The 24,549-nt window shown below is 30.0% G+C and overlaps 1 non-coding gene across 1 annotated transcript; it reads right to left on the bottom strand.

The window, feature by feature from the left end:
- Positions 1-24,019: 24,019 nt before the first annotated feature.
- On the bottom strand, positions 24,020-24,093 carry Trnat-agu. Its single transcript has one exon. It is a non-coding gene; the product is annotated as a tRNA-Thr (tRNA).
- Positions 24,094-24,549: the final 456 nt, after the last annotated feature.

Below are 24,549 nucleotides of genomic sequence, written 5' to 3'. Positions count from 1 at the left end.
GCTATTTGAAGGCAACCCCCGATACTTAACTGAAAGCAAGAGTTTGGTGTATTCATCTTTCTAAGCGTCGCTTAATCCAAACATTAAATAAATTTATGCATTGTAGAAGAATTATACTCAAATTAGTACATCGCTCAATTTTGTGATAAAAAAATATGTTGGTTTTATGTACGTTACCTCAAAAACTCTCCTCTCGATAACTTCCCCAGCGTTTTGCATATAAAATCGAGAATTACAATAATGAAAAAAAAATATATATACGAAGTTCACAAAATATAAATGAAAACTTGGCCAAGCAACGGTTATCTTTCCGAATTTGAAATTCAGTTTGAAATATCTTTATAAACCATTAATAAATCAATATACACGTAACACATACAATTATTTGCAGCTACAATATATTTTTACCTGAAAATCTACGCCCGGGTACCCTGGGTGGTCATTAGTGTAAATTTTTTTGGGTAATAACACAAGGATTAAGTGAAAAGTAATGAAGAGGGTAAAAAAGAAATAAAAATAGGAATTCTTCAAACAATGGGCATGCAATATAAAATCACTAATTTTCATTTTTTTCAAGCATTTCATAAAATTGTTATTCACATTTATATTTTCCATATGTGTGACGTTTTATTTAAATGGCACCTTATTAGTTATTAATTTATTAATTGAACTTATCAAGGGGGATCTTTTAGGGGATGAATACCATATGAATTTAAAATGATTTTTAATATATTTATTTATATATTATACTAATAATATTTTCTGATAATATTATTTATATCTGAAGCATTATTGTTGAGTATTTTGTAATAAGCATATAAACTTTTTATAATAGAGATTTACTTTCTAGCATCCTACTTAAGGGAAACCATTTTGTAGGAAAGTTGTCCGAGTAGAAAAAAAGAGAAGAGTTTAAAGTAAAGAGCTTGCAGCTCGCCGAACGGTGGACATTGTCCTTATGGTCCTTTTTTGTATACCACACGGGACAAAAAGAAGACAGAGTACAGTATGTTTTCACTTAAGGGCGGGTTAGCCGCGATACCCATGGTCTCGGGTCCAGGGTAATTTTTCATGTGGACCCTAGAACGGACGTTGGACGTTGGCGACCACTTCATAAAATTACTTTATTACTTGTCCGGTAGCCAGAGGGTCGCTTTTCCGCGACACTTTTTTACTCGTCCTTGACATATGTCCTACCGGGTTACTTACGATCTTTTAAAATTTCTTCACTTTTCAATTTAGTGCAATTAAACTTATTTCTAGGTCAGTATAATTTTATTAGTGCCTTCATTTATACCAACATTATAATATTGGAATATTAATTAAGTTATTTACTTAAGGAATAACTGAAAGTTTATATCATTACAATATTACTATGATACAAATTAATTACTTTATGAAGGGTGCGATTTTTTTGTATTTATCAATATTTCAATTACAGAAATTAAAATCTTTTAGTATACTTCATCTCAATTGTATTGAATAATACAATTTAATTATCTTCCATGCTCCTTCATCATGTCAAAGATAATTTATCCACACAGCTATATTTGATCTAATTCTGATTTAAATAATCATCATATCTAAAATGTACAACTAAGACAGTTTGAAATGATCAAGAACACAGGAAATTTGTGCATTGCATACTATAATACGATATCACAAACTAAATTAAATTAAATCGTAACAAAATTTGCATGTTATTTTTGGTCATATTTTGTAATAATGTGTTATAATTAAATTAAATGAAGGCAGAACCAACCCATTGTGCATGAATGCATTAAGAGAAATCGATCGATATGGGAGTGGTTTGGAGGAAAGGGCTCCATTGTTGACGAAATTATCAACAAACCACCGCATTATCAGAGTGGCCACTTGACCAGGAAAACAGGAAATTCGTTGTGAGCTTCAATGAAAAACTATATAACATTTAAGAATATTGCACAAATTTTTGAATTTCTTAGAAATACAGAAAAAAGATCAAAGCATTTTTGAATATGGTAAAACTATTATTGTGGATTTATTAGTTTGTATATTTGAAAATTGAGTACATTATTTTAGTCTTAAGAGCATTTTCAATTCATAATGATAATAAAGAGGTATATTTTTGTAAAGTCAAAAATATTAAACGCTGTCGATGATCTTTATCCACAACTTAATATGGATATTTATAACCGTAAATTACTTTTAGTAAAATGTATGACGATTATGAACAGTTTTTTGTATTTAAGTAAGGCGAATGATAGAACACATTTTAACTATTTAATTTATAATTAGGAGGATCTGCTGTCTGTGCGTTTTTCTGTAACTTTCTTAGAATGTACGTTATACAAAAGATGACTTTTGCACTTTTTAAAAACATTTTCTAAGACATTTTGACTCTCCTGACCAAATAAATTTAAAACCTTATTAATAAGGTACTTCAAGTGAAAGAATAATTCAGACAGAAATACAAATCCACTTGGAACTTTAATCAGCTCAAATATTAACACCCAAAATTAAAATCTTTTTAAAGATCGCTCATATAATGTAAAAATAATAAAAAGATTACTGAAACTTCTTAATAACGCCTGAAGCGATTAAGAACACATTTTTATTATCATATTTTTAGGTGCCATATTTTGGGGAAGAGAATCGATTCGGAATGGCCCAAAATGAAAATAAAAGGTGAAGACAAAAGGAGTGGGAAACGATGGCATAAGCAGTTTTAAGGGAGAAAATCGCTGTTTGTGTTATTTTGTTCAAAACACGGTTGAAAACGGCCATTTTGCACTTTTAGGTTAAGATATTTTCAGGACATCAAAATCTTTCAGTCACCCAGTCCGTTCTTCGGATGCAAACTTTGTCGGCATCAGTCAATTCATAATATTTATTAACCAAACTACCAGGATTTTGTAAGTTTGGAAGATATTAATTTACAATTGAGAAAATGCGCTATACCCGAATTAAAATAAGACGCTTAACTAAATGTCATTTGCAGGGTATAATTCTATTCCTTTAATTGTAATACGTTGACAATCACATCCCATTTTATGATTTAGCTTATTGATAAGTACAAAATAAAATCGTAAGTGCATGCGTTAAAAAAAGAAGAGTAGAAAACCCGATTTTTTAAATGCAGAAGAAACTACAGATTACACGCTTTTACCAAATGACATTCAACTTTTTGTGAAAAGACTTCCTCTAATTCTAAAAGTAGCTTTAATGAATTCAAAATTCATTAATTTATTATTATTATTATTATTACACCATTAAGCCATTTCCCTTTCGGGGTAGGCGTGACTCACTCGGAAGGGGAAAGAAGTAGTGTGTGGAAGGGATAGAGAATTTTCAGATTCATCCAGAATTCTCTAGCAATCACCCCAAGCGAAGAACCTCACGAAGTCGTTATGTAAGGCTACCCATTTGGGTCTATTAGTATCCAAGATCTTTTGTTTCAGGCGTCATTCACTCTACTGACACTCTTTTTATTAACTATTTGCCGCCATACTTTCCTGTCCTGGCATACTACTCTAGCTTTTTTTCATGTCCATGCATTTTTTCATGCAGGCTCTCGTGTTTCTATGACTTCTTATGTCTCTTCTAAGTAGGGTCTCATTCACACATTCTAACCATTCTTTCCGCAGTCTACCTCTGGGCACACTGCCATCTACTTTACCTTGATACACTTGTTTCGTTAGTAGTTCATTTGGCATTCTCTCAAACATGTCCGAACCATCTTAACCGATTTCTTTCCCATGTGTCTACTAGCGTCTCTTCTGCACCAAATTCTTTTAGAATTATCTCGTTACTTACTTTGTCTCTTAGGGTTTTCCCGCATATTATGCGCATGAATCTCATGTGAATTGCGTTAATTTCACTCTTATCTTTTTCTTGATAAGTCCATGTCTCGCTACCGTATAGTACTGTCGGTACAAATATGGAATTATGTATTGCCATTTTAGCTTTATTTGATATATTTTTACTTCTGATAAGGGGACCTGCTCTACCAATAACCTTCTTACCTTCATTTATTCGTCTATCTAATTCCTCATCTATCTTCCCGTCCCTGGTAAATAAGCTACCAAGGTATACGAACTTATCAACTTGTTCAATTCTCTCATCATTCAATAAAATATTGCATAGTGTTTTCTCACTCTTTCCTTCGAACAACATAGTTTTTGCTTTATTTGCGTTAATTTTGAGTTATAATAAATCGTAATAAGGTGTAAATATTATACTTATTTAGGAGAAAATAATCCAGAAACATACATTATATTTAGGTTTGGATGTATATTAAAAGGGAACCACTTTAAAACCATGCAGACACCAACCTATCGTCGACTAAATTGTACTGATTGTGTACTAAATTTGTAGAAAAAATTACTGGCAACTACCTTCTTTCTAAATTTAAGGTGATATTAATTGAAACTTTTAGAAATAAGAAATAAAAATGGAGAATTTAACCAAAAGTCAACTACAGGAGAAGATATAGCTTCTTTCAATCGACTTCAAGTTCTTAGTAGTCGATTGTTATGTTTATCATCTATTGTAAATATTGCTGATAGAGTATTGTTGATAGATTACACGAACTGTCTAGGGACATGTAAAATATTTATGCTACGCTCACCGAATTTCGGTGAACCTAGCCACCCTTTCCAGTTTGCCATAGGATCATCGAGATTATTTCCTCTACGCTCACCGCATTTTGGCGAAATTGGAAACGGTCATAGATAAAATCTTCAGGAGAAAATTACCGCTGCTAAACGGCATCCCTATAATGCCTATGAATTAGCCTGTTAAATAAATTTTTTGCTTTCATGAAAAAACTGATATTGGGTTCAATTTTCAAACACTTAGTGTTTTGTTGGGATTTAAATTTCGGTGTGTCTATTCGACCAGAATTCTGGACGAATAGAACACCTGTCTCGGAACGGCTATTCGATCAGAATTCTGGACCAATAACCTGCCTACAGCTACCAGCTATTTGCTCAGAAATTTTACAAGAATAGAATATTTACTTTGATTTAAATTATCGTTGTGCCTACAGATCCGATATTTTTTTCCGGGCTTGAATTTTTTAGTCCGGTAAATTTTAACATCAAGGAACTGTCTTTTCCGGAAAAATCTTTTTCTACTTTTACTAAATTTTATTATTTTATCAAAAAATTAGGAATATTAATTTGTAAATATATACAAAAATTGGAGTGCAATCAAAAGCAACAAACACACTAACAAGGGGCGAACGACAATTGTACATTTTTCCGCCATTTTCGAGAAACTCTAGTTTGAAACATTCCCTATAGGCCATACAGAGTTTGGTGAAAAATATAATTTCTGGACGAATAGCCATCCGATGTGTGTGGGTTAATCGTTCAGAATCCTGGACAAATAGCCGTTTTGAGGCAGGCGGTTTATTCTTCCAAAATTCTGGCCGCCTAGACACAGCCTTTAAATTAACATAAATAAAACTCAAAAGTGAAGAAAAGAAGTAGTTTGCTCTGGAACATATTTTAAATTTGCTTAGTCAATTTAGGAGCACTGAAAGATTTCTAAGCTCAAACATTTGTCACCCTTTTAAACTGGTATGCTTCCGAGTAAAAAATGAGTACATCTGAATTTTTTTTTTATTCAGATTTCTTCAAGTTTAAAACTACGTCATTTAAAGGATATATAAGTGTCTAAGTATCTGATGTCTAACAACAATATCAACAATAGATAACTATCATATTAAAGGTCTTCTAAAAATAAGCTGCTAAACTAATTAAAAATATGTTTACGATCTGATGAAATCCGACAATAAAAAAGGGTTTATGTCAACGGAAAGAAGCTGTATCCTGTTTTGTACTTATAAAAAGCGGCACCTTTAAAAGAATCGAAATAATTATAATTGTTTAAAAATTAGATTAAAATAAAGAAATTTCCGTTTAATTGATTACAAAACTTATGAGAAGTGTGGCTTATGACTCTAAAGGGAATTGCGTAGCAGATCGTAGTTTCAATAGATCCCTTGAGATAACATTTACGTAACGACAATAATAAGTATAGACAGTTTGGAATTGAGCGTGAAGGAACCCAAGACGTGGATAGTAATATCAGGGAGGGCGTTTGTGTAACAACATGACATTATTATCCTCCTTAATGGAAGTAAAGATTGCTAAATCGATCGCTAACGGATATCCAGCAAGATGGCTTGGTCCATTTTAACGAGGGATTTTCTCATCGATGTTATAAATCTAGGGGGTGGGGACAAACATAGGATATGTGACAATATTAGGGATAGAGCCACGATAATAAATGATTCAACTTCATTTGTCAAGTCGTTCGTGATGATGCGGTTTGTTGATAATTTCGTCAACAAAGAACCCCTTTCCGACAAAACCGTTTTCTTATAGATCGACTCCTTGTTATGTATTCAGAGTTTATGTTTTGTTACTTTAATTATCAGAGTATTTAGTCTAATTCTGACATAAAAATTATAATAAAGAATAATAAATTTATGAAAATTTTCACGTGGAGTCTAAAATGCAAGCCATTATTTCTTAGTGCTCCAATTATCTAAATCCAAAAAATATATTTTCTGTTCAATTTCAAACAATATTTTTTTTAGGATAAAAAATGATTTGGTACTGCCAGTAGTAACGCCGCCACATTGAAGTAGTTGTGCACTCAAAAGTTAAGGTACTATAGGTTGAAAAATATTGATTCGAAAACAAAAACCGGACGGTAATAAATGATTCTCTTCAGTTTTCAAACGTAAGCCTTACAGAAAAAATTTACATATCAACGACGAAATTTGAATAATTTGAAACTGAATTTCGTTGAACACTTTTAATCCTTTTGATGTGGTAGAGGGAGAGGGATTTAAATAAATGGGCAGATTAAAAGTTATTTGTGTATTAAGAAACCCCTCTAATTAAAGTATTTAGGTTAATTTTCACAATTATCCTCATGTGCAAGATTTTCGTTTCAGAGCTATAATAGTGTGAAGAAAATTAACTGCATTGAATTTTCATAAATATCTTTTTTTTTAATTTCATCGCTCATCGAAAATATTCAAGGGCCGATTATCAAATTGAAAGATTTTAACCTTCAAATCATTACACTTAAAAATTTTGAAATATTGAATACAATTTTAAGCTTAGAATTAACGTATAGTATTTTATAAAATATGTTTAAAACAACCAAATTTTATTGAATTTTATATTAAAAATATGAATATCCAACGAAAATACTATTATTATCTAAAGTTTTTCAAAATTATTTAATTTAAAACATTTTAATTAATTTAACTTTTTTAATATTCTAATAGTTGTATTAGTTTAAATATTTCTATTTTCTAAAATTGAGAATTTTTGTAATCTATTGGTTGTTTAATAATAAAAGCAATCTTGTTCAAAAAAGTTATTATGATCTAAAATTGTTCGAAATTTTAACTCTTCTTTGAAATGATGTTTCATCAAAAGTACCGATAGTTGGCAAAAAAAACCTCCAACAAAACAAAAAAATGCACAAAAAATATGAATTTTAAGATTCTGATAATAACTTAAAAAATAATGAAAATCTTACAGATTTTCTAATTTTCTTGATCAAAAATATTCTTTTTTGACAAACAACAGTCACATAAAAAAACTAAGAATTGTTCCAAATAGATAATCTTCTTTCAAATTTAATAAATTTTGTTAAAAAAATAATAATTCTGATGAAAAATTCGAACACAACATCAAATTGTACAAAAATTAATTTTTAAACTTTTTTTCAAATCAATATGAAAATAAGTAAAGATACCGATTTGCGGTTTGAAACACAAACTTAACATAAAATTGTTACAAAAAAGGTTCTCTCCTTTGATATATTTTTTTTCAGATTAAAAATATTAACATCTTCGAAGAAAATAACTAGCAGAATCCAAAACTGTTACGAAATTCTGAGACTTATTTACATTATAATGAATTTTGTTCAAAAATGCCAATTTTTTCTAAATATTCTTGGAAATTTTAATTATTTTTAAATAAAAATAAAAAGAATTTCCGACGAAAAACACTAAAATAACATAAGGTAACCTAACAGAAAAGAAAATAGTTCCAAATTGTAAATATTTTTTTTAATTAAGTAATTTTTCTTTAAGATATGCAACTTCTTGTGAGAAACGTTAATATAACCTGAAACTGTTCAAAAATGCAAATCTTGTTCGAACTATAGTAATTTAAGTTTTAAAATACCAATTTTTAGTTTAAAATGTTAAAGTAACCTAAAATAATTTTTTAAAATATGAACTTTTAAAATCTAATGATTTTTGAAATATCCGTTTTCGACGAAAAACGTTAATAAGCCCAAAAAATTTAATCCTTAAAATCTAATAATTTATTATTAAAAACACTCATTTCAGGTGAAAAAACTAACGTAACATCATATTATTGAAAATTGAGCATTTTTGTGATGATTTTCGGTTAAAAATGCTAATTAACGATGAAAAAAAATCACACAACCAAACACTTTTTGACGATTTAAGTCTACTTCGATACTTTATGATTTTGCGTTAAAATTCCTATTTAAAAATATTAATTTTCAAAAAGTGAGTTTACTCTTATATTTAATTCAAAAAATTTTTTATTTGAGGTATAAAACAACTCCAAGTCATTCAGGTTTTCAACAACATTGATGCCAATACCAATTGGAAATCCCAATTTAAACAATTTTATCAAGATTTTAATTAAATTTAGAAAATGAAAAAATGCTACAATAGGTCATGAAATTTTTTAGTCTCTTTTTCACTAAATGAATATTTTTCATTCCGAAATGAGAACGGAATGGAGTAGAATTCATGAAATTCCTTGGGGCACTTTTCCCATTTTTTAGAAAGTCTGTCGACGAATTAATAATAACATAAATGATGAGAAAATAACTCTTGTGTCTGAGAGTGAGACCATAGAGGCTGGTGGCTGCCAGTGGCGAAAATAATAAATTAGAAAAAGCCATGGGGCCCCACGCAGTAACTTTGCCGGCTATTAGATTACGTTGGAGCATCTGCAGAATCTCGGACGAAGGCCGTTAATTTTCGTTAAAAACCAAATGTTCCTCGAATATACCATAGGCTCCCCTCTTGCATCCGCTTTGCCTCTTCATCGTCGGGCTGTTTTCACCGAGATAAGTAAGCATGGTTTTACATGGTTACCTAAACATTAATGTGGACCTTCAGACTTACATGAAGATTTAACGTGCCAGAATTTGTTTCCCTTTAAAAGTCGCGCTTAACCTACTCTATGTCTTCTCAAATTTAATATAGTCTCAAATTACTGCGAAAAAAAGTATTTTTTATTATATAAAAACAATTTTTAATTCTTGCGCAAAAATTACAAAGTACTACTACCACCAAGCGATTTATATTACCTGAAATAAATTGTAATAGTTTTTACGTTTTTATAATAGATTGAGTATTTATTTAGTTTGAGTATGATTAATTTCACCTAAACTTGTACCCTGGCCCCCATTCGAGTACAACCGAGCCAAACTCTTATATGTGTGACGAAAAACAACAACACCTTTATCGGTGTAACGGGGTACCCGGGTGCTCAACTCCTTTTTTCAATTTTTCAATTCCTAATATGAGAAAACCGTGAGGGGCATAAAGGGTCCGTTCTAACTATATACTAAATGTAGTACCGTAGGGCGTAGTATACAACAGTTCAAGTTATATTTCCGACTCTATAATAATATTCCAAAACCCTCGAAAACCACCTCTACCACTTTTACCTGAACAAATCCCAAGTGCTTCCACGCAAAACAATCAAGAAATTTAGAAACTTGAAATGATCACAGAAGTCACCTTTAAAATACAACAAGTTGTATTCCCAATCCCATAATAGTATTCAACAACCTCCAAAAACCACCCCTAAAACATTTACCTGTATATATCCCGAGTGCCTTTGGGTAAAAAAACTAAAAAGAAATTAAATTTTAAATAATCTCAAAAGTCATCATCAAAACACCCTAAATTATATTTGGAGTCCCATAATAAATGTCAAGAAGCCACGAAAACCACTCAAATGGAATTTTTTTATGTTGGGTACCTGAGTATTCCATCACACCAATCAAGTTGAAAAAAAATCTAAACTCTCCAACTTTCCCCAATCTATTAACAAAGGGAAACCCGGGTACACTGTCACGCTCATTAGGATCAAATTCGGTAGTTGACCAAAAAGCCTAAACAATTCCATTAGCCTAAAGGAACGAAAAGTGATAATAAAAAAACAATTATCAAATAATTCATAACTATTCGAAATATACTGCTTTCTAAATATTCATCAAATCAAGGAAAAAGACTAAAAAATTTAGTCATTAAACAAGTAATTGAAGAGTAAAAATAACTATTTTAATATTTTTTCAAATCTTCACATATAAATCCTTAAACTTTCACCCAGTTGAATCATGGGTGTATATTGACTATTATTATCTCTTAGAAAAAGTTTAATTTTTTAACATTAAATTATAGTTTTTATATTATTAAAATTTCAATGAATAAAATTGAGGTCGACCAGACGACCACTTTAAATGTACCAATTTTAAATTTGAAACTTTGGAAATTGAATCATTTGAAATTAAAACATATCAGGGATGATTTTTAACAGAAATAAGAGTTTAGAAGAAATGAAAAATCAATTAACGATAATAATATTGTTATAATAATATTGTATTATTAATTAAATTAATTGAATACTTTAAAAATGACAGCCGTTTGCTATTTAATTCCTAAGTCTTTAGTTGTAAGAATTTTTTCAATACGTGTGAGGAAATCAATAATACCTGTTTATCTAGTTATATATAATGTATTTAAGTATCTAGTGAAAAACAGGAAAGAAATTTCTGCGCCCGTGAAGCCACCTCTAAATTCTGTTTCCGCCTTCAACCCCCTGATGGCGTCACCAGTCGCGCCCGAATCTGAGAGTGGTTTGAATCTGAGCTAAGTGTTCTTTTTTCACACGAATAAAAATATTGGGAAAAAGTTTGATTTATTCTGTAATCATTTTGAATTTTTCATTTTAAATTTAAATTCCGTGAGAAAATACTAACCTCTTTAAAAGCACAAATTCTACTATTGACTTTTCTTTTATATAATGCATGCATATATTGGCATAATAATGAATTATCAACAAAAGTAGGTTCTACTGGCTATATAATATTTATACCTTAACTCATTGTTTGTTTATTCGTTATTTAATTAAAAAATTAGTTTATTATTAAATTAAGTTTATTTTCACATACGCAGTTATAAGGAAACAAATTTGCTTTTTGATTGAGATGCAAAATTTTTTCCCCTTCATTTGCTTTTTAAATTTAAAAACTTTTTGTTGTCACACAATTTGTTATTTTATTTCATGAATAACAGTTAAATATGAATTAATAATATTACTAATATTATTTAATTTTTATTAATGCATTTATTATTATCAATATTATTTAACATTATTATTATACTTGAATGTGTCATTAGTTAGCAATGTAAAATTTTTTTTTTTAGAAACATGGCATTCAAATTTTATGAACTCCATTCGATAATATGTATCAGATTGTAACCAATAATATCAAAATTAAAATCTATGTTTTGACTAGATAATTTTTTCTATCAATCGGACCAAAAATATATGTATATGTTTGACATAAATCATTATATTAAATTACATTGAATTGTCGTTTGTGTAAGTAGATTTCTGATTTTCAATGCAAAAAAATTGACTAAATCACTTATTGAGTAGTCTTTGTAACTAATGGAATCTTCGTGCTAACTAATAAAGTAGCAGTAAATGTTTAACTGAATTAACCTTTCTTCAGTGTTGTGTTAATCTAAAAGTAGGTGTGAAAATAAGATTATTAATAAACGAATACTTACGTTTAAGTTCAATATTGAAGTACAAGAATATATTTTATTGATTTTAATATAATGAATATTTCATTATAAATAGTTGGTAATTGTTATTTTCTGAAGGATTTTTGATCTTTTAGATGTTGTTTTAATTTAAGTGTAGGTAGAATAATAAACTAAACCTGTAAAAGACAAATTGTCCACACACCAATTATTCGTATTCAGAAACTTACTACCTTCGAAACATATTTTTATTTTTAACTCAAAATTTAATTTTTTAGTTAAATCTTTAGCAGTGCCCGCTGCTATTTTCTATTAATTGGTGCCACTTTGAAATTGTCAAATTCTTAATCCACTTTTTGAATATTGATGTAGTAGTATTTATTATAGTAATTAGAATACAATGTATATTTTATTATATAAAGTTGATCATTGCTGTTTTCAGAAGGTTTTTTGATCTCTTAGAAGTTACGTTAATTTAAGAGTAAGTAGTAAAATAAACTGAACATTAAAAGACACATTTGCTTCACACCTTCAGGGCGTGAAACGACAATGCAGGCGACCGCACCCCAAACATTTTTTCCGTCATTCTTTTACACCCCATTTGTTGTAGCCCGGGGTTGCGGAGGCAGTAGGTAGAGTAGACGAAAAAAATGTGGACCACTTAACCCCCACGTATCCCCAACACTTGTCCGTAAACGATCCTACCTCTCACGGCACGCGCCGCCACCACTACAGATTCCCTAGGGGTGAGATGTTTTTTCCCCACCCCTAGCCATGAACACTTTTTTCTAACAGGTGGTTCCTGGCCTTTTTTCCCTCGCTTATCCGCAAAAGTGTCCCCGCATGAGGAGCATAAATTGAAATAATTTGAAACTGTTTCAAAAACTAAAAAAGTAAAAATATACAGAAGATTTAAATAATATAATTAAGAAATTATTGAGATTTTCTCGAATTAATACTGTATTAGGTGAAATTTTTGATTAGAAAAAACTTGAGAACAGTACAGATTTCGTTTTAAATGTGATAAAATATCACTAATATTGCTTGATATTTCTACATATAATTTAAAAAATAATATGGCTATCAATCATATTGCAATAATTCCAAATAAATTTTTCAATCTGCAATTGAATGGTGGAATGTGAATTATAAAGATATAAATTCTTTTCCTATTTTATTATAAGAGGTTCCAGATGAGAAATATTAGATTTATCTATATGGAGATTTTTCTCTGAATTGAAGAAAATAATAGTTTCAGATAAGTTACATATTGTAGCAAAATATTTTTGAAGGTATTTCAAAATTGCAGAATTTTGTTGATACATGTTTTAGAAAATGCGATACCTCGGAAATTTTTCAACCGACTTTAATCAAATGTATAGGAGTTACGTATAAGTCAGTATTTTTTCTATTAAAATAAAGCCAAGAAAACTTTTAAATTCTGAGTAAAAAAATGTCAATACTACCATTCGAATCTGCGGGGAAATATTGGAGAGTCTATATATAAGATAATGTTGTTCTCAACCTTATTTGTTATATAGTATAATTCAATGAGTACATGACAGTTTTAGGATGTAATTGTTTATTTATGTTACATAAGAAATAGGGCTGAGAAAAATGTGTCTAGCACATGGACCCTATATAATTTTTACCATAAAATTGGAAGGTGCTATTATTTTTCTCTTTAAGAAATTGTCACATACAAAAACTTAACTTTTTTATTGAAAGATCATGTTTTAATTAAACATTTTCCTACCAATGTTAACTAATCTACTATGTCAAATGGTATGCCCATGAAACTTAATACGTTGAAAAACTGTTTATAACTTCATAAGTCATTCATAAATTTTCATATGATAACCATTTTTCGTGGATAATAGTAATCTGATAATATATTACCGAGACTTTGGGGCAAAATCATTTTTTCTACAATAAACTAAATTATTCGTTAAAATAAATTGTTTCTTGTAATGCAATACAATTTTTAATAAAATATTTATAATTTCCAAGACTGGGCTTGCGTAAGTATTGTTAGACACAGAAACCAATAAAAAGGTTGGGTTGCTTACGTTTGGGAGGAATTCAATGCCTAGAACATATTTGTAAAACAAATCTTAAATCGAACAAGTTTTCTGATGAAAAATAAAATCATAAAAAATAACTTGAAAATTAAAAAATAACAAAAAAATAAAAGCTCAAAACGAAAAAAAAGAAAATATTTTGATATCATTTTTTTGACGCTATCTTTTGAATTGTTGTCGGCTTTATATTTATAGAAAAAAGAGTAGTGAAATATACATTTATATCTGTCAACATTATTTTACTAAAACATTTTATCCTGGACCAAGAAACTCTCTTATACCAAACTGTATATTTATTATTTTAGAATAAATTGTATGTTTTATTTATCAATTTTGTTTTAATTTGCTAAAATACTTAATTATAATGAAATTTTTTAATGAATCCATCTATAACCAAGTAAATAATTATAATCGAAACCGAAATGTTTGAAAGAAATCTTTTATTAACAATCTTTTTATAAAAGCTAGTAATTTAAGTTCTAAAACATTTGTATTTTATAAAACTCTGCATTGAAGCTCATGATTCGTTAATTTATGTAAAAAATTCGTTCACTGGTCTCCTGAAATAGTTTCTAAATATGAATATTCTTTAAATTCGAAAAAGTTTCAGGATATTAAAATTGAATTAAGAAACTATGAACAAACTATTGAACCATTCAAAGAATTAATCACAATTAAATAATGGCAGAACAGTTGTAATAAAAAAAAATTTTTTTCTATTTTTTTCGGATTTCCAGCAAAAGAATATCTCTCATAATGTGATATCGCGATATTCATTTTTCATTTTCTCGAAACAAGGTGAGTTTTTTAAACAAAATGTTTGTATTCTTATTTAGTATCCCCAAATCTCGAGAGCATGTAGTTTTTAATAAATTGAAATTTTTATTTTTAACCGCTAACCAAAACCTATTTTTAAAACCCATTATCAATCTCTAATTACTCGCATTGAGAAACTTAGTACCATGGAAGTGTATTTTTATATTTATTTCAAATGAAAATTAATTTTTCACTGCAACCCGCTGCTGAGCCTGCTGCTTTGTTAGGTTTGTGCCACTTTGAAATTTTCAACTTCTGCATGCATTTTCAGGATCCTAGATAACTTTTTTCTAATAAAACATTTTTGTTCTCCAATCAGGAAGACTTTATCTTACAAGTGGACTTTTATTTCATCTTTGCAACCTTCAATTCGAAATATTTCTCCATTTGCACTTTTCACATAGTAAAAAGTCAATATTTCTTTCGAAAGATATCAAAGCACTTACACATTTTGTGTAATAATGTTAGTAGGTATCGAAAGCGTTTATACAATATAGAAGATTCAAATACTAAAAAAAAGTGACCTTCGAAAGAAGCATGTATTAATTAAAGGACCCTAATAAAGTTTATTTTCTAAAATATATACTAAATAATATATAACTTATCATTTTATTTTCAATTATTCATAAAAGTATTGATATAAATTCTAAGAACATTTCTCATAGCCTCTCACAAAAATATAATTTAAAAACAAATTATTTACCAATTAAAATGTTTAATGACCAGAATTATCAATTTCCAACCTGTTGAATTTACATTTAAAAAACCTAATTAAATCTCTTCAACCATAAATACTCAGAAAATTCAGAAGTTCATTTGCGCTCCTATTCATCAAGCCGTTTCCAAGGAGGTTTTCGTAAGATAGACCGCGGTAAATCGAGAATCTTTCCGGCGAGACCGTTTTACGCACCGGGAATTTCAAGCGGAGGAAAGGGTAGTTCTTTTCTCATTTGTACTTTCTTTTACAGCTCCCGCGGAAAAGCGCAGGGAGGAGTAAAGGAGAAAACTAGAAAAAGATAGAGAAAAACTAAAGAGAGAGGGAGAAAAAGTCGGAGAAAGAGAGAATGAGTAATCCGTGGTGGGAGGTCGAGGGAAAGAAGGGTTGTGAGAGTAAAAAGGGTGGGGTGAAACAGTCTAGGAGTGGTGGCAAGACTGGCGGTTGGCGCCCCCTTAAATGCCCCTCACGAGGCAAATCAATAAAAATACGAAAGAGTCGTTCTGGTCTTCGAAATTCAGAGGGGTCGTAAAAGTAACGACCTTCGGCACTTCCTAAACCTTAAGGGATGATTAAAAAATTTCCAGTCAAAATTCATTTCAACGTATTCCCTTCATATCTTTATCAATTTTTTTCATTATTTATTGACATATCTAATTATAAATTTAAAGTGAATGACAAAAAAAGCTTGAGGGAACAAAAGTGATAAAATAAGTTCCTGGAACTGAAACCCAAACTCTTTGTTTCCCTTTAAATACAAGATCAATTTTAATAATAATTTTTAATCTTTATCACATGACGTTTTATAAATATATCATTTTTAATTCAGGAGATATAACTTTAAACAAATTTAAAATTATTCATTTTGGAATATTAAATTTAATTTTTTTCCATGACAATTGTAATATATACAATAATAGAAGTATTATTTTCCAAATATAATGGTTCCGACTATCTTAGTTTTAAATAATAATTAGGATTCTGTACCTGAGTTTTTGAGTTAGAATTAGGTTTTAGAATAAAATATTTTTAAAGTGTTGAATTTAGATTGAATAATCTTACGAGCTTAGCCACTCTAGCTAAGAATTTCACTCATGTCCCGATATATGAACGGTTTGGGGCATAACTTGCAGTGACCCTTTTACTAAGCTGGGGGAATTCAAACTTAAACAGGCAGGGCTACGTGAACCTGTTCTATTTGATGTGGACGCATGAAGCAACCTGATGCAACTAACAGGCTGAGAATGCGGCCCCCATGCTATTTTTCACGCTGGACTGAACACCACCTGCCTTTCGTGCCTTCTTAAGAATTCTACCTTGTAAATTCCAAATTATATGAGATTAAATGTTTGATTTAAAGTTGCTTTTATGTTAAAATTTTCTATTCCGTTAAAAAATGTAAAAATAAAAAATTATTAGAAGATCTTTATGACAGGGAGATGATATACTTCATCTCTAAATTTGTATCCCCTCTCCCCCTCCTCCACCCCAAGAAAACCTGGAGAGGACAGCGGACTGTATGTCCGAACTCGCTCGTAAACACTACAGAACCCCAAAGAATATTCAAGTTTAATTTTTTTGAAAGCCTTGTAAAAAAATTATTTTTCATACTAAGTTTATCTTGGTATTATTTATTATCTTTCTGGATTTTTATAATTGAATAATAATATGACGGAAGCAAAGATAAGATTCGTATGAATATGCCGGAAATGTGAGCAAAAAGTACTGTTATTTATTTAATTTCAAGCCTTTAATTTAAAATCGTTTACTTTTAAATTCCACGAATTAAAAAAACTATATAATATTCAACCTGCTTAAAACTGGTTGTTTTCAAAAGTTTACATTATTAATTTCTTTTGTATTCAGCTTCGGCATAATTTGCCGGAGACGAATTTTTAAAATTGTTTAAAATAACCTTGAATTTTTTATTGTTCATTATACATTTTCATTCAATTTTTTTTAGTTCTCTAGAATAAAGAAGAGAAAATTTAAATCCGGCATATTATGCCGGAATTCAATACTTTATTCATTGAAATGTTTCAAAATAAAAATGGATTTTAAGCCTCCAAAGAACTTAACTTAGGTTGTTTTTTATTCTTTTCTTTTTTATTGATTATTTCCCACTGAAAATAATTTTTGAGGAACCAAGATATTGTATACATAAGTTTTGTATTGTTATTATAATTACTTAATTCTGATATGAGAGTTGTGGCTACATATTTCATCTGGTGACTCACTCGTAAAGAAAATAGTCCGCCTTGATTTTAGAAAATAGAAGAATTTTGTGAAAAGTGCGGCTTTGTATATCAGAGTAATATATTAAAGTAATAAAGTAATAAACTCGGTAACTCCATGCTGTACTCTCCAATCTGAAGTTAGAAGTCTAAACTCTCCAATCTCGTTTTTTTTGGCCCGTAGCAACACGTATGCGTAGTGGCGTTAGATGTCAACGTTAACACAAAACGAGATTGGAGAGTGCAGATCTAAGCTCAGATTAGAGAGTTTAGCATGAAGGTACTGTACTCTTAAATTCAAATTTTCTAGATTTCGTACGCACAATTTTCACTGGTCAAATTTGAAAGTGCTTGAGTTTTAAATTATTCAACCAAAATTTTATTATTTTTAACCTTTTAAAACGCCACCATGTGAAGTTCTTAATATTTAAACATCTTTAATTTCAAATTTTGTCACTTTATTCTGTAATTTGTAATGCCTCATCAAAAATTATTTAATTCTGAAAGGTTGCAATGGCAAATGATTTGCACCTTTGATCACCTCCAATTTTTAAAGACTCTAATTTGTCTTTATCTTTTATGGTTGACATTTTAACCGTTAAGGCTGCATGACGAGTGGGCCACGTGACCAGACTTCTACCTTACCGTCACTTTTTTTATCTCCTAACTTATTTTTACAAGAAGCGCCACATTTAGTTTCAAATTTGGGATCGTAAATAAGAAGCGCTAAGAAAGGTGAGTCTGGTCCCAAATTTTAATAATTATGAAAAAGCAAAAAAAATTTGTTACAAAAATTATTTTTAATACTTATAAAAATTAAGGACCAGACCCATCTTTCTTAGTCCTTCTTATTTATTAACCTACAATTTCGACTCGATTTAGCGCTTCGTGTGAAAATAAGTTAGGAAATAAAAAAAGTGTTGGTAATGCAGGAATCCGGTCACGTGACCCACTCGTCACATGGCCTTAAGTATGAACATAATTTCATTTTTGCACTAACATGGACCTGATTTCGCACAGACCGCGTTATATATTTATGGCTACTGATATAATTAAAGAAGTTTTTGTTATCTAGCTTGTACTCTTCCAACAGTAATAAATTAATTAATTTGATTACCTTTTATTATCAATAAACTTTTACACAAGGCGGAGGAGGAACCCGCATATCAGAAGCGTGGTACCATCTGAGAGACCGCACGTCCATACTTAAAGATTAAATTCTTATATTCTGAATATTTTAAATTTAGCATCTAAAATTATTCTATTTCTTTAAAACCCTATAATTTGAAACTTTCAAGATTTGCATTGGAAAATTGTAACTTTGGGAGTGTCATATTTTGGATTATTTTGGATTTAATTATTATTTTTAATTTTTATGATATATTTCAAAGTTCTTTGAGATTCTTTCTATGTCGTTTAAAAAAACTACTCAGGGAAGCGGAAATAAAAATTGAAGGTAGAATAATAGAGTTAGTAATGTTGGGTTCATATTTGTGTAAATATAATGAATTTTATATCACGCCACTCTGTTTGATTCAAACAACACGAGAAGTTCGAGAGTTGTGGTACAACGCCTCTCGAACTCTCGATTCGATTTCAAGTCGACTTGAAGTATTTTGAAGTGGAGAAGCTTTACAGAAGCAGAGTCTTGAGGAGCATTTAAACGTTTCATACGGTTGGTAACCCCCGCTTCGAGTCACGTCGCGCATTCTCTTTATATACGCTTTCATTCTCTACGGATAATGAAAAAGGGAACCGGTTTGTAAAGGTACATAAAAATGAACGAGATTGCCTCTTTTTTAGAAGCGACCTCTTTGCTCGACCTCTACCTGCAACAAAAAATGCTAAAAAATATGCAGTCTTTTCTCATTAAATTCTATACAACTTCCTCTCAAAGTTTCTCTATTCTTAAATTTGCCCTTAACTTATATAGATTTAAAAATAAAAATAAAGCTATAAATAAATATCTTATTGGTAAATTTATTGAAATAAACAATCGAGTAACTGTTCTACTTATGAACAAAGAATGTAAAATATGTACAGTGTATTATTAATTGAAAATTTGATTAAATCTGAATTTTCTTTAAAAAGATGACATTTTCTTATGTAGTATTCACAACTTTCTTATTAGATATAAAATTTCAGTTCATTTTAGAGTATTATATATTTTTTAGAATGTCTTCGGAGATTTAGGCTATAAGTCTTTTGAATAAGAACTTAAATCGCAGTTTCAGGAACGAAGGCCGATCCCCCATGGAAAAATCCATCCATCCCTTCTCGATAAGACGAGATGCGAGATAGCCGAGGGTGAATCTTAAAATACAGCCCCTTCGAAGACTGCCGTCCTTCCTAGGCACCCCTCCACCCATCAGCAGCATCCCTTGCACCCCCGCGATCCGGCAAATCACCCTGCGCCACGTTCTTTTGTTCCCGCCTCGAGACCCTGTTTCTTCAAGCTGAAATCTTATCGTATAAATTGGAAAAATGATTAGGGCATTGAAAATGGGAATTTCCATGATTTGTTTATCAAAAACAAAAAAGGACGGCTCATTCTGATTTTTTTAAAATATAACAAGAGTTTTTTTGTTGTTCAAAAACTGATGCAAAATACGTCAAAGAAAACTCGAAAATTAATGAATTTTTAGAATCTGAAGTTCCGAATTAAAAATTTGTGAAATACATATTTTGAAACACTTTAACATTACCAAAACCAAAAAAAAAATATATAACCTTTGACTAAATAAAATGTTAAAAATATCTCATTTTTAGTAAATAAATATTTTTTGTTAATCCAGATTGAAAAAACTGAGGCAAGAAATTTTTTGAAATAAATTTCAATCGTCTTCTCAACAAATTATATCTTGGTTCTTGAGATTAAGCTGGAAAATGTACAGGTAAAAATTCCTTTTCGTTTAATTGTTTTAGCCATGTTTTTTCAAATTAAATTTCAGATATCTACGTGCAAAATTTTGAGGTATATAGCCTTGACCAATTCAACAGCTTCAGAATATCAAAGTTATAAGAGTTCTGAGAAAATTTGCTTATTTTTTAATCTACATGTTTCTTTACACTTTATTCTTAAAACATAAAAATGTCAACGACTCTTTTTTAATAAGGAAAAAATAATAATCGTTTTCTGAGAGTAAAAATTTCAGCATAATATATTCATTTTTCATTCATAAAATAAAATCACGCTGACTTCCCTGTTATTTAAAAAATGAACAAAACGTACTTTCTATAAATCTAAAACTATTCATACTTCTAAAATTGTAATAGGTCTTGTCATGAACTTCAACAAATTATCTTATTTAATTTAAAAACCTCAACAAATATAGTTCCTAAAGCTTAAAAAAATTAGAATCTCTGCACTATATTATTTTGTACAACTTTGAAAGAATTTTTCAATTATTCACTGTTCAGTACATACATAAAGTCATTTGTATTTTGCTGTAAAAAGTGGCTGTAGATGGAAGTTCCTTATTACTTATAATTTATTAATGACTATTCAAGAATGTTGTGAATGCATTTAAATTCCATAAAAGCTAATTGAATTAAGTACATATAATTTATTATAATTAAAGAAAATTCACTGCATTTAAATTATTTTCAAATCCATTCTGTTCCCTTAAACTTCATCGAATAAATTTCAATTTATATAAATTTATGTGAATTTAGTTGATTTTATTGAAACCAACTGATTCAGATGAATTCACATAAACTTTGTTTGAATTCATTTCAATTAATTTAAATTTGCATTGAGTAGATCAGTTAAAATTTTATTGAAATTCATTAATCTGTTTTGTAAACAAGTTCGTCTGCTTGACTGGAAAATTCAACGATTTAGTAAAAAATTAAACTATTTGCTTGAAAATTGTATTTTTTGTTGATAATTCATATTTTTTATTGTGAATTTAACTATTAGGTTGGAAATTGATTTTTTTGGTTTACTCCCACAAGTTGAAAATTGGGATTTCTATAATCATTTTTTTAACTGAAAAGGCTGACTATTCCATTGGTTGTACAAAACTTCTTTTTTAATTGAAAATTCATCTATATGTTTTAGGATGCAATTATTTTGTTTAAAAAACTTATTTTCGTAGAAAATTTATCATTGATGTTAGAAAAGTAATCTCTTTGCCTTGCAAGTGAACTTTTTTAATGGAAAAAAGATTTCTAAAAAATTCGTCTTTTTGGCTTGAAAATTCAACTGTTTTTAGTCGAATTTTTAATCTTTTTGTTTTAAAATTTCGTTCAATTGGTTGTATTTTGTAGGTTTAAAATTCAAATATTTTTATAAATTCATCATTTTTTATGAAAATTCAACTCGCTTGTTAAAATTTCGTCCTTCGGGATTACAAATTCTTCTTTTACTGTAAAAAATTCATATTTCTCGGTTGAAAATTAATCTTTTTTGGTAAAAAAATTAATTTTTCTGCTTGAAACTTTAACTATTTGGTTGTTAAAACAACTGTTTTATTACAAATTAATTTAGTTGCTATTAAGAATTCTTCCTTCTAGCCTTAGAATTTTATCTATTCTGTTAGAAAATCTTTTCTTTTTAATTCAATTATTTTGGGCTTCGTTACATTTCGGGGGCCGGGGATCAAAATAGCACAAAATTGGTAACGACCCCTTACACACGTCTTATAAAAAGATATCTCATCTAGAATCTCCCTATTCATTTATTTCCTCTCTCAAATGCAGCCAATAAGGAAAATGCTAAAGTCTCTGAATAATTCCAATCCCAGCCTTCGCTTTTCTTTTCTCAGTCTCACCTTTCTCCAATAATCCTTTTTACGGCTAACGACTGCAAATCGTCGAGGCGGCGGAGCATTTCAACGTTTCGTTTTATCGCCGTTCGTAGAACTGTCCCGGGCGCTCGATCGACACCAGCGTCTTTTCAATTTATTTTTCCAGCAAGACGACCGATAAAAGGCACGATTTAAGGAATCAGAGTAACGGGAGTGTTTCGGGGTGTTGCAGGTGGGTGTATAGGGTCCCTCGAAAAGACGGCAATAAATACACGAGCTCTGATCGTTCCTGATCGCCTTCCCAGGTTTCTTCAGCGGGATGGAAGAAGGAAAAGGAGTCTTGGATCGTCAGGAGATGGTGGTGGTTCCAAGGGACGAGCTTTCATTACAGGAAGGAAACAAAAGAGAAGCTGGCGAGGAAAAATCGCCCCTTTGTCTGCGGCGCCATTTTATCATTCCTCGCCTCGTGCAGCCCCTTGGCATATTTCAAATGACAAAAACCATCCCACCCCCGAGAGAGAATCTCGCCGCCACCTTGCCCTGAATCTACCCCCTCCCTCCCCCCTTTAACTGTAACCCCCTTTCCCTTCTACTACTTCTTCTTCTCGCGACTAACCACCTTACCCCCGCCATCATCTCCTTGGAGAACGACGCCTTAAACTTTAATTGCCTTTATTTCGAAAAGAGAAAAACTTCCCTAACGAATCGTCCGCTTGAGATTGTTCCGAGGGCAAATGGGGAAAATCCTTCTTCTCGTTTCTTCTTCACGGCGGTTTCTTCGCACTCCTGCTTGTCGTTCAAGGCAGAATGTTATCAGGCGCAAATAAGCGCACCGTTACTCTGGAAAGATAAAGGAAGCAAAGCAAAATAAAGGTGTGTTGGAAAAAATAAAAAATAAAAATATTTTAGGCCATGCCATACTCACCCAATCCCTACCTTACCTACATTTTAAAAAATATTTAAATTCTAAAATTGTAGATCTATAAAAAAGTTCCTTAATGTCTTTCATTTAATTCCCAAAATTTTCGAATCTATATCTTATTTTGTATGTGATGTGCATTGTTTCGAAAAAGACGTCGGTAAGGTAGGAAATGGGTAGGTGTGATATGGCCTTCAAGTTACAATAATTTCGTAATATAAATATACGATTAGAAAGGTAAAATAATAATAAGTTGAGTTTTGTTTAAATCATAAATTAAAACTGTGTGCTTTCTTCATTCTTATTTGTAATAAAACCTTTGAATATAATACTCTTATAAGTATCATACAAGAATACTGTTTTTAATTTTGTAAATTTTTTGACTAATTTTTCAAGCATATTATGAGAACTATCTTGTAAATATGACATAACATATAATTCCATTCTTTCTAAAAACTGAAGGAAAAGTAAAATGTTCCCAAGGCCTAAAGAAATGAGAAGAAAGTTTTTCTTTATTATGTTATCTGTATCAAACACTTTTCTTGGATTATCAACATATAATATTAAAATTAATTTTCAATATTTTTCTAAAAATAATTTACTAAATTATGATTTAAGTAATATTCTTGAATGAATAAAAAATGCTCAAAAAAATGAACATAGGCTCCGGGGAGATTCGAACTCCCGATCTCCTGTTTACTAGACAGGCGCTTTAACCAACTAAGCCACGGCGCCTTTTTCTCCTCGAGATTTCTTAGCTGTATCTATCGTTGAGAAAGTAATTTATGATAACTTGGGAATACACGAATTTATGATCTGATTTCATGTCTCTCTATTGTGAATACATATCCTTAACAAAAGTTAAAGATAATTAGTTATTTTAAAAACTAATTCTAAAATAATTACTTTTTGTTAAAATGTTATGATATTAAAGCATAAAAGACAAGCAGTTTTTCTAGCCGTTTTTTAAGTGTACACTAGAACCAAAAATCCAGCGAAGAAATTCTGATAACTACTATAAAATGATGCTATTGTAATTTGAAAACAGATCCTCTTCCCAAAAAAATTAAAAAAAGATTTTTTTGAACAGAAATTTCTTTCCGGTTTCTTATTTTTGTCAATGCATTAAAAATATTTCGAAAGAAATTTGTTTATTTATTTATTTTTTAAATGACCTAAAATCTATTTTTG

The sequence above is a fragment of the Belonocnema kinseyi genome, chromosome 10 (genome assembly GCF_010883055.1).
Source record: "Belonocnema kinseyi isolate 2016_QV_RU_SX_M_011 chromosome 10, B_treatae_v1, whole genome shotgun sequence".
NCBI classification, from domain to species: Eukaryota; Metazoa; Arthropoda; class Insecta; order Hymenoptera; family Cynipidae; genus Belonocnema; species Belonocnema kinseyi.
The sequence above is the reverse complement of the archived record's forward strand: the minus strand, read 5'-3'. Positions and strand labels throughout refer to the sequence as shown.